General features: G+C 43.0%; 1 non-coding gene across 1 annotated transcript; it reads left to right on the top strand.

Moving 5' to 3' along the window:
* Positions 1–5,774: 5,774 nt before the first annotated feature.
* On the top strand, positions 5,775–5,865 carry trnar-ucu. The gene is given in 2 exon segments: positions 5,775–5,811; positions 5,830–5,865. It is a non-coding gene; the product is annotated as a tRNA-Arg (tRNA).
* Positions 5,866–13,075: the final 7,210 nt, after the last annotated feature.

Below are 13,075 nucleotides of genomic sequence, written 5' to 3' on the forward strand. Positions count from 1 at the left end.
GCAAGTTAACACAGTATCCTGGACAATGGAATGCCGTATGGCTTTTCTTCAACTCCCATTTAGTTAGACAGCAGACTTACACAAAAATGCTGGAGGCTTCAGTGAGGCCATTTCACACACTCCTTTTAGATCTTACATGGCCTTTATCAACATAACATTTAATTCTCCTTTATATATGTTTCTCTCTTCTTGATATGTAAATTCTATAAACCCAGATGTCGATGGAATTGTATCTTCTTCACAATATAAAAAACCCCATGTCGCCACTATTTCCAGTAACCTTTGGGAAAAATAGACATGTTCCTTAGCCTTGCTTATCTGGCTAGTTGAAAACAGACTGAGATACCGTTGAAATCCAAATATCCCTTCATTTATCTAAAAATTCAAATTCCCTTCACACCTCACATGCTAATCCAGGTTCCATGTTTACTCATTAGCATGTCAAGCACCCAGCTTCTTTTGATGAGTTAAACTTGACTCCAAATGTAATTACATTACACACAGACAGACCCAACTATACTTACCCCATAAAATTACTTCACAATAAACCAGAAAAATATTATGAAACTGTTATACTTGCTTGACAGGAACTAATGCTTTCTGTGTAAAGCATTGATTTCAATAAGTGAATATCCTCGGTGTACCACTCCTGTCTAACCCTGAGCAATAACTGGTGGCAGGTTTTTTAAGAGATGAAAGATTTCCCAGCGCTATTGAAGAAGCACAGTGATTTCTCTTGCTGCCCTGACCAACATCCCTGAATCAATAACACCACCAAAAATAGCTGCACATAAAGAACTAATGGAAGGGTCAAAGTTTAATATAGAAAACCATACCCATTCCAGATTTCCAAAAGAACACATTGATCTTCAGAAAACATTCTTCATCAACTCCAATATCTGATCATTGAGAAACAGGTGTCTCCTCCCGCTTGGCTTCATTATGTGTGGAAATTGAAATTGTCTTGTTTTACACGCTCATGAAAGTACCTGGGAGCAGTTTACTGTGTTTCAATGTGAAATTGTCACCTGATATTTAAAAAAATAACTGAGAAAATGTTTGTAACATGGAGCAGGTTTGTTCATCACAGGATTAATACAAGCTCACTTCTCCATCCAATGAGTGGGGCATGTCGACATTGAGAGAATATTAACAGAGAGGAAAAGAACTGGTTTCTAATTCTGCTCCCCTGCTGACTATTCCCAAAATCACCATGGAAGTTAGGCAATAGACCAATTTAAATTTCCAAATGCTGATCAAAGGATTGGCAGCTGGTAAAATGTGGGAAATGCAGGTTGGAGAGGATAATTTTCTTCTTGCAGGATTTCCTGGGAGACAAGTTGTCTGTGGAATTGTAGCTCAGCACTAGAGATTGTCAATGTTGAGAGAATAATGGGACCAACAAGTGATGACACCTCATTTCAGTTCCTTCCAGATTTAGTTTCTCTTTATGAATTCGGGGTGGAGGAACAAAAGTAAAGTATTCTTCCCCCAGGTTTGTCCTACCATTTAATAAACTCATAACTGGTCTGTCTTTTTGCTCCATTCATCCCTCTTCGTTTCATAATCCTTAAAACACTTAACAAACAAGAGCTATCAATTTCAGTTTGGAACTTTTCGGTAGACCCAAGCTTTTACAGTTGTTTGGGGGAGGGAGTTTCCACCATCCTTTGTGTGAAGACGTACTTCCTGAAATTACCTTTGAAAGGCTTGATTCTAATTTAAAGGTTAAGCCTCCTTGTTGAGGACACCACCCCCACCCCCGGCCCCCACCTCCCGTCACACCAAAGGTAACAGTTTCTCTCCATCTACCCTGTCAAATCATTCAAGCACCGTAAACATCTCAGTTGGATCACCCCTTAGTCTCTGATATTCACGGCATTACAATACTAGTATTTACAATCTGTCCTCATCATTTGAATCTGGTATCACTCTGATGAAATTCTGCTGCCCCCACTCCAAGGCCAATCTAACATCCCTCAGGTCTGTTGTCAGGAACAGAACACAGCGATCTAAACAGGGTTTTATACAACTGTAATATGAATGCCAATACTTGGTATTCTATTAGTCTTAGATATTATTTTTATCTTCCTATCCATGAGCTTTTAATGATGTCTGTTCATCTCTCTCGGCTCGTCCACAGTTTCGAGAATCTCACTACAAAAATAAACAACATATTCTACCTTTCATAGGTTTAATTAGATGGCCCGTCACTTTAAAGCTCATTTGCTAAAACTTGCTCACTCACTGAACTTAGCAAGAAAATATCAAACTAAATGTTTTCCCCAAGGACAATGTTATCTTTTTCTACTGCATTGCCATTAACTTTTCCAGCTGCTCTTTCAGCCACTGTAAATCCAGAGAATGAAAGTGAAGGAAATGTCCTACTCCCTTTCCTGAATCCTATTTGTTCATCATTCCAATAAAACCTAGGTAAATAACTGTAATAGCTCAGTATCAATTTTGATTAAGACTGAAATATTCCATTAAAAAATCATTCTATGTATTTTGGCTTCGCTGGTTTGGACACCAATTATTGCCCATCCCTATTTGCCCTTGAGAATGTGGTGGTGACCTGCCTTCTTGAGCCTCTGCAGTCCATGTTGTACGTCCACAGTGCTGTCAGGAAGGGAGTTCTAGGAATTTTACCAGCGACATTGAAGGAACAGCGATATATTTCCAATTCATGGCTTGAAGGTGAATTTCCAGGTGGTTGTGCTCCCATCTATCTGCTGGTAGTGGTCCAGGGTCTGGATGGTGCTGTCGAAGTAGCCTTGGTGAGTTCCTGCAGTGCACCTTGAACATGGTACACACTGCTGCTACTGTTTCGGTGGTGGAGGAAGTGAATGTTTTTGGATGTGGTCTCCATCATGCGAGCTGCTTTGTCTTGGATGCTGTAAAGCTTCTTGGGTGGTGTGGGAGCTGCACTCATCCAGGCAAGTGGGGAGCATTCAGTCACACTCCTGACTTGTGCCTTGTAGATGGTGGACAGGCTTTGGGGAGCCTGGACGTGAGTTACTCATCTTATGATTCCTCACCTCTGACCTGCTATTGCAGCATTATATTTATATGGCTATTCCAGTTCAGTGTCTTGTCAATGGTAACTGCCAGGATGTTGATAGTGGGGGATTCAGTGATGGTAATGCCATTGAACATCAAGGTAATAGTTGGATTCTTACTTTTTGGAGATGATTATTGCCTGACACTTGTGTGGCGCAACTGTTACTTGCCGCTTGTCATCTCCAGTGAGACATTGACAACGATCTGATTCCAGGCCTTTCTTATGTGAAACCTACTCAAACAGGAAGAAACAATTAACTAAAACTATCCAATAACTTGATTCGAACCCACCTGTGAAAAGCACAATGGTTTCACAATCCCTCACCTTGACATCCCCTCAGAGTCGACCCTAGCTTTAAGTCATTGTCTTGTATCCTTTTTTCCAGCCGTGAAGAGTCAGCAAGAAGGTTCTGAAAGTGCAGCCAGGTGTGTAATTTTGGAAATGCGGCTCCAGTAAGCAGAAAAAAAATCTATCACGTCAAGTCAGGAACTGTTTGGAATGGAGCAGTGTGAAACATTTCCCACGATTTATTTATTTTATCTACTCATTGGTTTTCAAACATTCCATCAATGGGAAAAATATTGCTTAATGTGTATAAGAAATGAAAACCTGGGCTGATATTAAATACATTGGCTAATCTTAAATATCTGTACTAAATCTCCCCTTAAAATTCTCTCTGATAAGAGCATCTCCAGTTTTTATTTTTCAGTCCATCCACATATGGAATCCCTCACCATTGATCCCATTTCCACTGCACGCTCTGCAAGGACTTGGTGTTCTTCCTAAAGGTCTTCCCAAGCCCTCACTAAGAGCTTCCACATTACAACGTGATACCCGTCCAATTCTTTGAATCCTATCTATCCACATTATTTTTATAACTTAGCAAATGATTCCTTATAGATGAAGACAGGCTTCTTTCAACATTAATCTCCTTAAAGATTTGGAAAAATGACCTTCCAATCTCCAATGAATAAATCCTAATGAAATTCTCCAGTTAGACCATGAACAGCCCGCCCCCTTCATTCCACTTATTGTTACTTTTATTTTCACTGATCCCACTTCTTCAGCACAAATGCTTCGCTCCTCTCCTTTACATCCTCTGCAATAAGAGCGCACAAATCCTCCATCGTCAATTTGAAAATGACTTCTTTAACATATAACTGGTGTTAAAGCAGAGATAAGAGAAGGTCTGGCTGTGCTAAATGTTGATAAGTCAGTGGGACCAGATGGAATGCATCTGAAAATGCTGAGGGCTGTAATAGTGGAAACTGTGGAGGTATTGGACTGAATCTTCTGAATTGTATTTTTTTTTTTACAGTTACAAACCACTTTGTTACTCCAGGATGCAGAAGTGAATAAAAGTGAATCAGTGTTGAACAGATCCTGACAGCCCACATCTGCATTTTATTTTACATGGAGCAACTTGTCCTCAGTGTAAGTGTGTTGCTCTAAGAATGAGATCACCACGTCCTGGGAATATAGCAGCAACCCCACCAAGGTCTGATCTGCAACCTTGAAACTCAGTGAGAGGTTGTCACTCTCCCCTCCAAATCTGATTGTCACCTCAAGCCCGACATTCAGCTTGGGTGGGCAGACAAAACAACCTGATTCCTCTCGTCCTCCAACGCAAACTGAACTCAAGAGGTGAGGTGAAAGTGACTGCCCCTGACATCAAGGCAGCATTTGACTGTGTGGCATTATGGATCCCCACAAAAAACTGGAGACAATGGGAATCGGGGGCGGGGGCTGGGGCGCTCTCTGCTGGTTGGAGTCATTCCCAGCACAAATAAAGATGATTGTGGTTGTGGAGATCAAACATCCCAGTTCCAGGACATCACTGCGGGAGTTCCTCAGTGTGGTGTCCTAGGCCCAACCATCTTCAGATGCTTCACCATTGACCTTCCTTCCAGCAGAATTGGGAATGTTCACTGATGATTGCTCAATGTTCAGCACCATTGTCAACACCTCCGATGCTGAAGCAGCCCATGTCCAAATCATCACCCACCCTCTGTTCAGAAGACTCGGGACTGCAAAGAACTCTAAGAAATCTCCTCTCAAATTCCTCGTCTCCAAGGTAAATATCACCTACCGCTACAATGTATCGAGGTAATGTAAGTTCCGCGCCGCGAAATATTCTCGTGAAACTTTACTGCTTCCTCTCCAATGCCTTCACATCTTTCCTAAAGTGTGATGCCCGGAACTGAGCGCAATACTCCAGCTGTGGCCGAAATACTGTCTTTTCCAAGTTCAAAACAACCGCTTTGCTCTTGTAATCTATGCTCCCATCATAAAGCCGAGGATATTGTATGCTTCATGAACGATTCTTTCAACCTGCACTGCCTCCTTCAATGATTTAAGCAGATGTACATCATTTCCCGCTGTTCCGGCACCGTCTTTGGAATTGTAAGCTTTATTTTCTCTTTTCTCCCCGTCTTCTTCCGACCAAAATGAATCACCTCATCCTTCTCTGCAAAAAAATTCAGCCGCCCTATTTTCCAACCTGACTATGTCCTTTTCAAGGAAACTCCTCTTTCACTCGAATTTCTATCGCTCTTTTCACAACCACAAGGCGTCCAAAACACTTCACAGGCAATGAGTGCTCTTGAAATGTTGTCATTGTTCAAACGTAGGAAATTGCTGACGTTTGAACGTTTTGTTCTTCAATGTCAGAAATTCCCTTATGTGGAATAGAAAAGGAGCATTAGATGTCATGGGCTCTGTGGCGCAACGGATAGCGTGTTGGACTTCTAGCTGCTGTTGTATAAGAAATTCAAAGGTTGTGGGTTCGAGTCCCGCTAGAGTCGATTTTTAGATAAAAGCAAATCAGCAACTGTTTCACCGGAGCAGGGAAACTGCCGTCACCAACCCCTCTCTGTGCAGATGAATCCAGTCACGCCCCACTTTCCAATCTGAAACCACTTAACAGAAGAAAACTCGCCACCAAGAGTGAAACAGGTGGCAAAAGGAGCAGAGCCGCTTCTACGCGACAAAGATACAGAATTGACTGATTGGCAGGAAACAGAGGTTGGTGGTAAATTGATGCTTTTCGGCCTGGCGGAAGGGTTGGGACCTTAGCTGTTCCTGATAAGTATCAATGACCGAGACCTTTGTGCCCAGGACAAAATTTCAACGTTTGCGGAGGATACAAAACTTGTAAGCATTGCGGAGAGCGTGGATGGTAGTGTAGAACTTCAAATGGACTTGGACCTGTTGGTGGAAATGGGGAGACAGGTGGCAGATGAAGTTCAATGGAGAGAGGTTTGGCAGGAAGAACTTGGAAAGAGAATATAAAGTGAAGGGTATAACTCTAAGGTAGGTGGAGAAGCAGTGGGACTTGGATGTTTATGGAGGTAAATCATTGAAGGTGGTAGGACATCTAAACCCAGCGGCAGGGTCATGGAACTAAAGTACATGGCCCCTTTTTACAACATTAACTACCATATTCTGGTAGGTTAACTTTCGAGTCATTGTGCGGGAGCGAATAGATGACTGACTGGGTGAGCTAGTGACTGATTGAATGGTTAGGTGAGTGACGTGTGCAGTTAGGTAGCTGGCTGAGTGCATGAGTTTAGTGGGTGAGTGAGTAGGTGGGTCTGATGGTTTAAGTACGTGACCGCATCAACATACAGGTTGGGAGCCAGTCAGGAGATCCGCGGAGTGGTCAGCTGATCGGATCGGGGTGACTGAGGATTCGGTTGCGCGGTGACCCAGGTGAAAGACCAGAAGTTAAACTGTTTAACCTTTCCTGGGCATCTAGCAAGCTAATTGTTTGGGATCTGCGCCAAGATTCTGACTCTAGTTCAGAGTCGGAGGCATTCACGGAGGGTCCACGGCAGGAGGGGTAAATGTAAACTTCCCGGGATGTTCTCACATTGGTCCACATGGGAAAGACCTTTTGGTTGAGTTTGTTGTCACCGGAACAGCAGAGATCACGCGCTCCACACGTGGAGTTTCAGTGTCTGTGACGTCAAAGCCGGTGACGCTCCAGCTCACTTTCAGCAGCGGAGATGGTGCAGATAAAACTCAGCCCGAAATGAACACTGTTTTTGCTGTGTTCCGCTCGCTGGACCACTCCCGATCCGGAACTCAGTCTATAAATCTTTATAAATATTCTTTAAGTGCATGTTGGTCCCGTAGATGGTGAGACTGGAGAATTAATAATGGAAAACAAGGAACTCGCAGAACTGTTGAACGGGTCCTTTGTTTCTGCTTCACTGTAGAAGAAGGACATATAGAGTGTACAGAGCGATTTAGATTGGTTGGCTGAGTAGACAATAATTGGCAGATGCAGAATAACTTGGGAAAATGTGAACGTGTCCACTTTGGCAGGAAGAATTTAAAAGCAGTACATCATGTGAATGGAGAAATGCGGCAGAACTCTACAGTGCAGAGGGTTCTGGGGGTCCTGGTTCATGAGCCTCAAAAAGTTGGTATAGAGATGCAGCAAGTGATTAAGAAGGCGAATGGAACATTGGCGTTTATTACAGAAGGAATCGAAAATAAATTTATGGAAGTTTCCCCACAGAAATACAGGGCGTTGGTGAGGCAGTATCTGGTGGACTGTGTACAGTCTTAGTCTCCTTAGTTAAGAAAGGACATAATTGCATTACAGCAGGTCAGAGAAGATTCAGTCGACTGATTCCTGGAATGCAAGGGTTTTCTTTTGAGGAAAGGTTGAGGAGGTTGGACCAATACCCATTGGAGTTTTGAATAATGGGAGGTGATCTTATTGAAAGATATAAAATCCTGAGGGGACTTGATAGGGTGGCTGCTGAGACTATGTTTCCTTTTGTGGAGGACTCTACAATCAGGTGACTCAGTTTAAAAATATCGGGCTCTCCCATTTCAGACTGACAGAAGGTAATTTATTTTTTCTCTTTCTCTCTCTCAGTGGGACATTAATCTGTGGATTTCTCTTCCCCAGAGAGGCTGGGTCATTGAAAATGTTCAAGGCTGAATTGGAGATATATTTGACAAAGGAATGAGTAAAGAATTATGGGGGGCAGACAGGAAAGTGGAGTTGAGGCCACATTCAGATTAGCCATGCTGGAGCAGCTTCGATGGGCTGAATGGCCTGTTACTGCTCCTGATTTTCGTGTTCTTGTTCTTGTGTGCCTCTCTCGGCATTGCTGTCCCTGTCGTACTCACCGTCTCGCTTGCCGGACTCGCTCGGCGCCTCAGTAACCTCCCGCTCCTCCGTCTGCTCCCTACCCCTCAGCGCCTCACTTGCTGTTCTGTTGTCACCATCTCCTCAGTTCTTGTGGTGAGATGGGCGGCGAAATGGGTCAGGAGGGAGGTGCCAAGTGGGAGGTGAGCGGCTTGGTAGTCGGGTAGCGAGCGGTGCGGCATAAGGGTTGGCATGTAGCGCAGCGAGCGAGGCGGCGAGGGTCTGGGGTCTGTGCACCTGGCATTCGGGAGCAGGGGAGTGAGTGGGAGGCAGCAAGTGGGCGACCGTCAACGGCTGAACAACGAGGACGTCAGCGGTGGGAGGGACGGCGCACGCACCGGCAGACTGAGTGGCTGCCGAGTTCCTGTTCCAGCTCGGTGTCAGGAGTTACAGTGTAAAACTTATCACAATTCTAGTATTGCTGAGTTCTGATGAAATGCTATCGACCTGAAACGTGAACACTCTTTCAGTGTCCACGTTGCTGCCTGCCATGAGGTGTAATTTTTAATTGTTTTCTGGTGTTAGGACAGAAACCCAAAAAGAGTGTTGACGCACTCTGGAGGACAATGAATGCACATAGCGGTTACCTCGCTTTTTTTCCTCGAAGGCTCGTTGGTCTAGAGGTATGATTTTCACTTCGGGATTTTCGTTAAATGATCGTGCGAGAGGTCCCGGGTTCAAATCCCGGACGATCCCTCGTGTGTTACCACTTGTGATGCATATTTTTTTACGAGCGAAAAGGCGGGTTTTACTTAAACCCGGGCGAGTTTTTAGAACTTGAGAAGTCCTTATAACGAAATTATCCCTGCAAAAGCACGTGGAGTAAATGAAGAAACTGTTGCTCATGTAATCGGACGGTTAATTTATCCTAATAAGAGAATGAGTTATTTTATCCCAAGAAGAGAATGAGTGTAACTGAAACTTGAGATTTCTTGCCGTCTCCATGGATACTGCCTGACCTAGACACTGCCTGGTGTATTTCTTCAATGTTCTCTTGTACCTAGAGCGCTCTGAAAGAATGGCTGATATCTTTTGGGTGCCAATGAATGTCTATATTGGCTGAGTTATATACATTCAGTTAAATTATTGGTCTCGCCGTGTGATTCTCGCTATGGGACGTTTCATAAGTGAGAATGTGAGCGGTCTCTATTTCAAATCTCAGGCGTGCTCTCACGTGTTGTTATTTGTCGTGTAAATCGCCCAGTGCATTGTCTAAAACTCATTGCGGTCTAGGTAGAGCGGTTTGCTTATATCAGGGGTAAGTTTGGGAACTGGACCCACCATTGCAGAGAACTCATCAATGAAACACACATGAAGGAAATGAAGGCAATTGGAAAAAAAAAACAATTGCCCACTTGATCGCACTGTAATGTTACCCGAACACAGTAATTAGACAACCCTATTTTCTGGATGAAAGCATTCAGCTGTTGTATTCTCTGAGAGAATTGTCAACTTCTCTGAGACGGCCAGGTCTGGTAGCCCCATAGTGTGAATTTGATTTGATAATATTTTGTTTGTAATCTAGGAATTGTACTGAGCAGAAAGTGAGCCGTTTCACCTCGATCGATATTTTAGTATAAAGGTAATAAGCAATTTGAGGAGAAGGGATTTGATACAGACTTAAAGTTATTCAGTACCAGACGCGGACGAGGTGCATCCAGAATACTGAGGGAGGAAAGCAGGAATTACAGGGACGCTGGCCACAATTTTTCAATATTCCTTAGACTCGCGGTGGTGACCGCGGAGTGGAGAATTGCTATTGTAACATCCTTGTTCAAACAAATATCTAAGGATAAGCCCAGAAACAACAAGGCAGCTAGTTTAACCTGGGTGGTGAGCTACATTTCAGAAAGGAAAATTCCCGACAACATGAAAATTACCTCGGGAAAATGCACATTAATAAGTAAAACCAGCATGGATTATGTTATGGTTCCAGCTGAGATTACCCCAGGACAATCCTCAACCCAAAGTGGAGCCCAGCTTGATAGATTCTAACTTCTATTTGTTTGTTTAAATACGTGGAAACTAGCTACTGAACAGAGTCACAGGAGTCAGCTGATCAACTTTTAGCAAAAAAATAAATAAAACATTTATTCAACGAGAAAAGATGAACCATGTTACAATACTCTTTCACCCTCAATTATAACTTTACAGGTGGAGACAAATTTGTAAGGATAACGCAAGTTGCAAAATCTAGTTTATTCTTTAATTTCCAAAGTAATTACACAATCCATGTATCAATAGGCGTCCTGTGGTAAGGCAGGCCAGACCCTGAAACCAAGTGACAGATACCACCATAACCAGATGCTATGGATTTCTCCTCAACTCCCCACAGAAGCTTGTCAAGCCGTGAGTCAACCAGTTTCACTGCACTCCACCTTTCACAAGAGGATTGAAGCCGTTCCCTCTGCCCCTCCTCTTAAATTCATTAACAGGACCTGTTCCAGGTTCCCATCCTTCCTTTGACCAGAAGGTCTGTTTTGGACGTTCCCCTCTTCCACCCCCTGGATTTTGGCATTTTTTTTCGCTTGGGACTAACTATCTGCCCCCTTTTCCAGTCTCTCTTGGCAGCAACTTTCAAAAACCAACCGAGTCCGCAGCTTCCAAATCAAAACTGCAGTTTCTCTCCTGTGTGTGTGTCTGTGGGAGGGACCTGCCTCTCTGCCACCCTGTTGCTAGGCAACAGCCCAATTCTTCTACTGATGTGTTTGCTTAACTTCTTAAGTCGTAAACCTGATTAGAAATGCAAGCACCTTTTTAAAATGAAACTAAGACTCCATTTAAGCTTTCTTAACACACATACAGAAATACAAATCAAACTTAAACTTTAAAGCTAAAACTCATTCCTAACAATTGCAAATAGCAGTATAACTTAGTTAAACCTCTCTACTCACTAACAATTTGGTAAGAACAAATCGAGTTACTTAACTTCAGTTAGATTTTTTTGATGCGACAGCAAAAGATTTTGATGAGGGTGAAGCCCTTGACGTGATTTAAATGGACTTGAAAAATGCATTTGATAAAGTGATGGCCAAAAGACTTCTGAGGAAAGTTAGAGCTCATTGAATAGAAGGGACAATAGCAGCACAGATACGAAATGAGCTGAATGACGGGAACCAAAGATTTGTGGTGAACTGTTGCATTTTAGACTGGAGAAAGTTATCTTATGGAGCTCCCCAGGTCTCTTGGGGACTTGTGGGATATCAGGAACTGACGGAAAAATAGAGTTGAGGCCCAAGGTCAACCATGTCATCATCGGTTGGCAGGGTAGGCACAATGGGCCATGTGGTCTACTGCTGTTCCTACTTCTTATATTCAGTGTCAGGGCCCCTGCCCTTCCTGTAATTCATCAGCCAGATCTTGTTGCAAGCTCACAATTCCAACATTTGCTGATGATACAAAAGTTAGAAGCACTGTGAACTGTGAGGAGGATAGTGTAGAACTCCAAAGGGATTTAGAAATGTTGATGGAATGGGCGGATAATTACCAGGTGAAATTTATTGCAGAGTATCCTGGTGTCATTCGTTTTTGTAGGAAGAACAGGGAGAGGCAACATGAAATGAAGGTTACAATTCAAAAGGGATTGCAGGAACAGAGTGATGTGGCTCTTTATGTGCATAAATCATTTATCATCACAGGACAGGTTGAAAGAATGACCAGTAAAACAGCCGACGTCATGGGCTTCATCAATATAGCATGTAGTACAAAAACAATAAAGTTATGTGAAGCCTGTAGAAAACACTGCTTCGGCCTCAGCTGGAGTATCGTATCTAATCCTGTGCACTACAATTTAGCAAGGATGTGAAAGCATTAGTGAGATTGCAGAAAAAAATCACAAGATTCCAGGCATGAGGAATTAATTCACATTGAATGATTGGAGAAGTTGGGAATGTGTTTCTTGAAGAGAGGGAGTTTGAGATGAGATTTGATAGAGGTATTCAAAATCACGAGGTGTGTGGACAGAGTAAATACAGTTTAACTGTTCCATTGAAGGAATGAGCCAGTACAAGAGGACACAGATTTAATTTCCAAAAAAAGCAATTACCACATAAGGAATTTATTTTCTTGCAGCATATGTTTAGGATGTTGAATGCAGTGTCTGAGAGTGTGCTGGAGGCAGGGACAATTGAGGTTTTCAAAAGGGAATTTGATCTTGATCTGAAAAGAAAAATGAGCAGTGTTACAGGGAAATGAGTGTGGAGTGGCAGCAGGTGAGCTGCTCGTTCAGACGGCCAGCCGAGTCCAGATGGGCCGAATGTTCTCATTATGTCCTGTGATTCAATGATCCCATAAAGAATCAGGGATGTTAGTGAAGACTATGATCAATTGGTGAGCAGCAAGTGTCTAAATGAGTTTCTCAGGGCAGTAAGTGTTGGAATATCCTGGGGCAGGATGTGACAAGGTGGCAGTTTCCTGGAACAAAACTTTCATATAAATAGAACTGTAGAAAAATTACAGCACAGAAGGAGACATTCGGCCCATCTTGTCCATGCCAGCCCGAGGACACCCAGGTGCCCTTTCTAATCCCACCTTCCTATGGCAATTGGCTATCATTTAACAGAATTATTTAACTGGCCTCACAGCACAAAATACAACATCCATCTGTACTTAACCTATCCAGTTACCTAGTTTAACTGGCAAGTGCACTCAACAACCTTCAATCTTCTGTGAATAGTATAAGACAGGCACTAGAATTACTTGACAGAGAACTTGGGAGACGTGGATTCGTTGGTTGATCCATGCAAGTTGCTGATGTTGAGATTGATTCATGGCCATTTCACATAGAAATCAGTTTCAACTCAATGAGATCAAATCACGTTCCCACTTATTCGGTGAGAGTGCTGTTT

Source organism: Carcharodon carcharias, assembly GCF_017639515.1.
Source record: "Carcharodon carcharias isolate sCarCar2 chromosome 37 unlocalized genomic scaffold, sCarCar2.pri SUPER_37_unloc_1, whole genome shotgun sequence".
Taxonomy (NCBI): Eukaryota; Metazoa; Chordata; class Chondrichthyes; order Lamniformes; family Lamnidae; genus Carcharodon; species Carcharodon carcharias.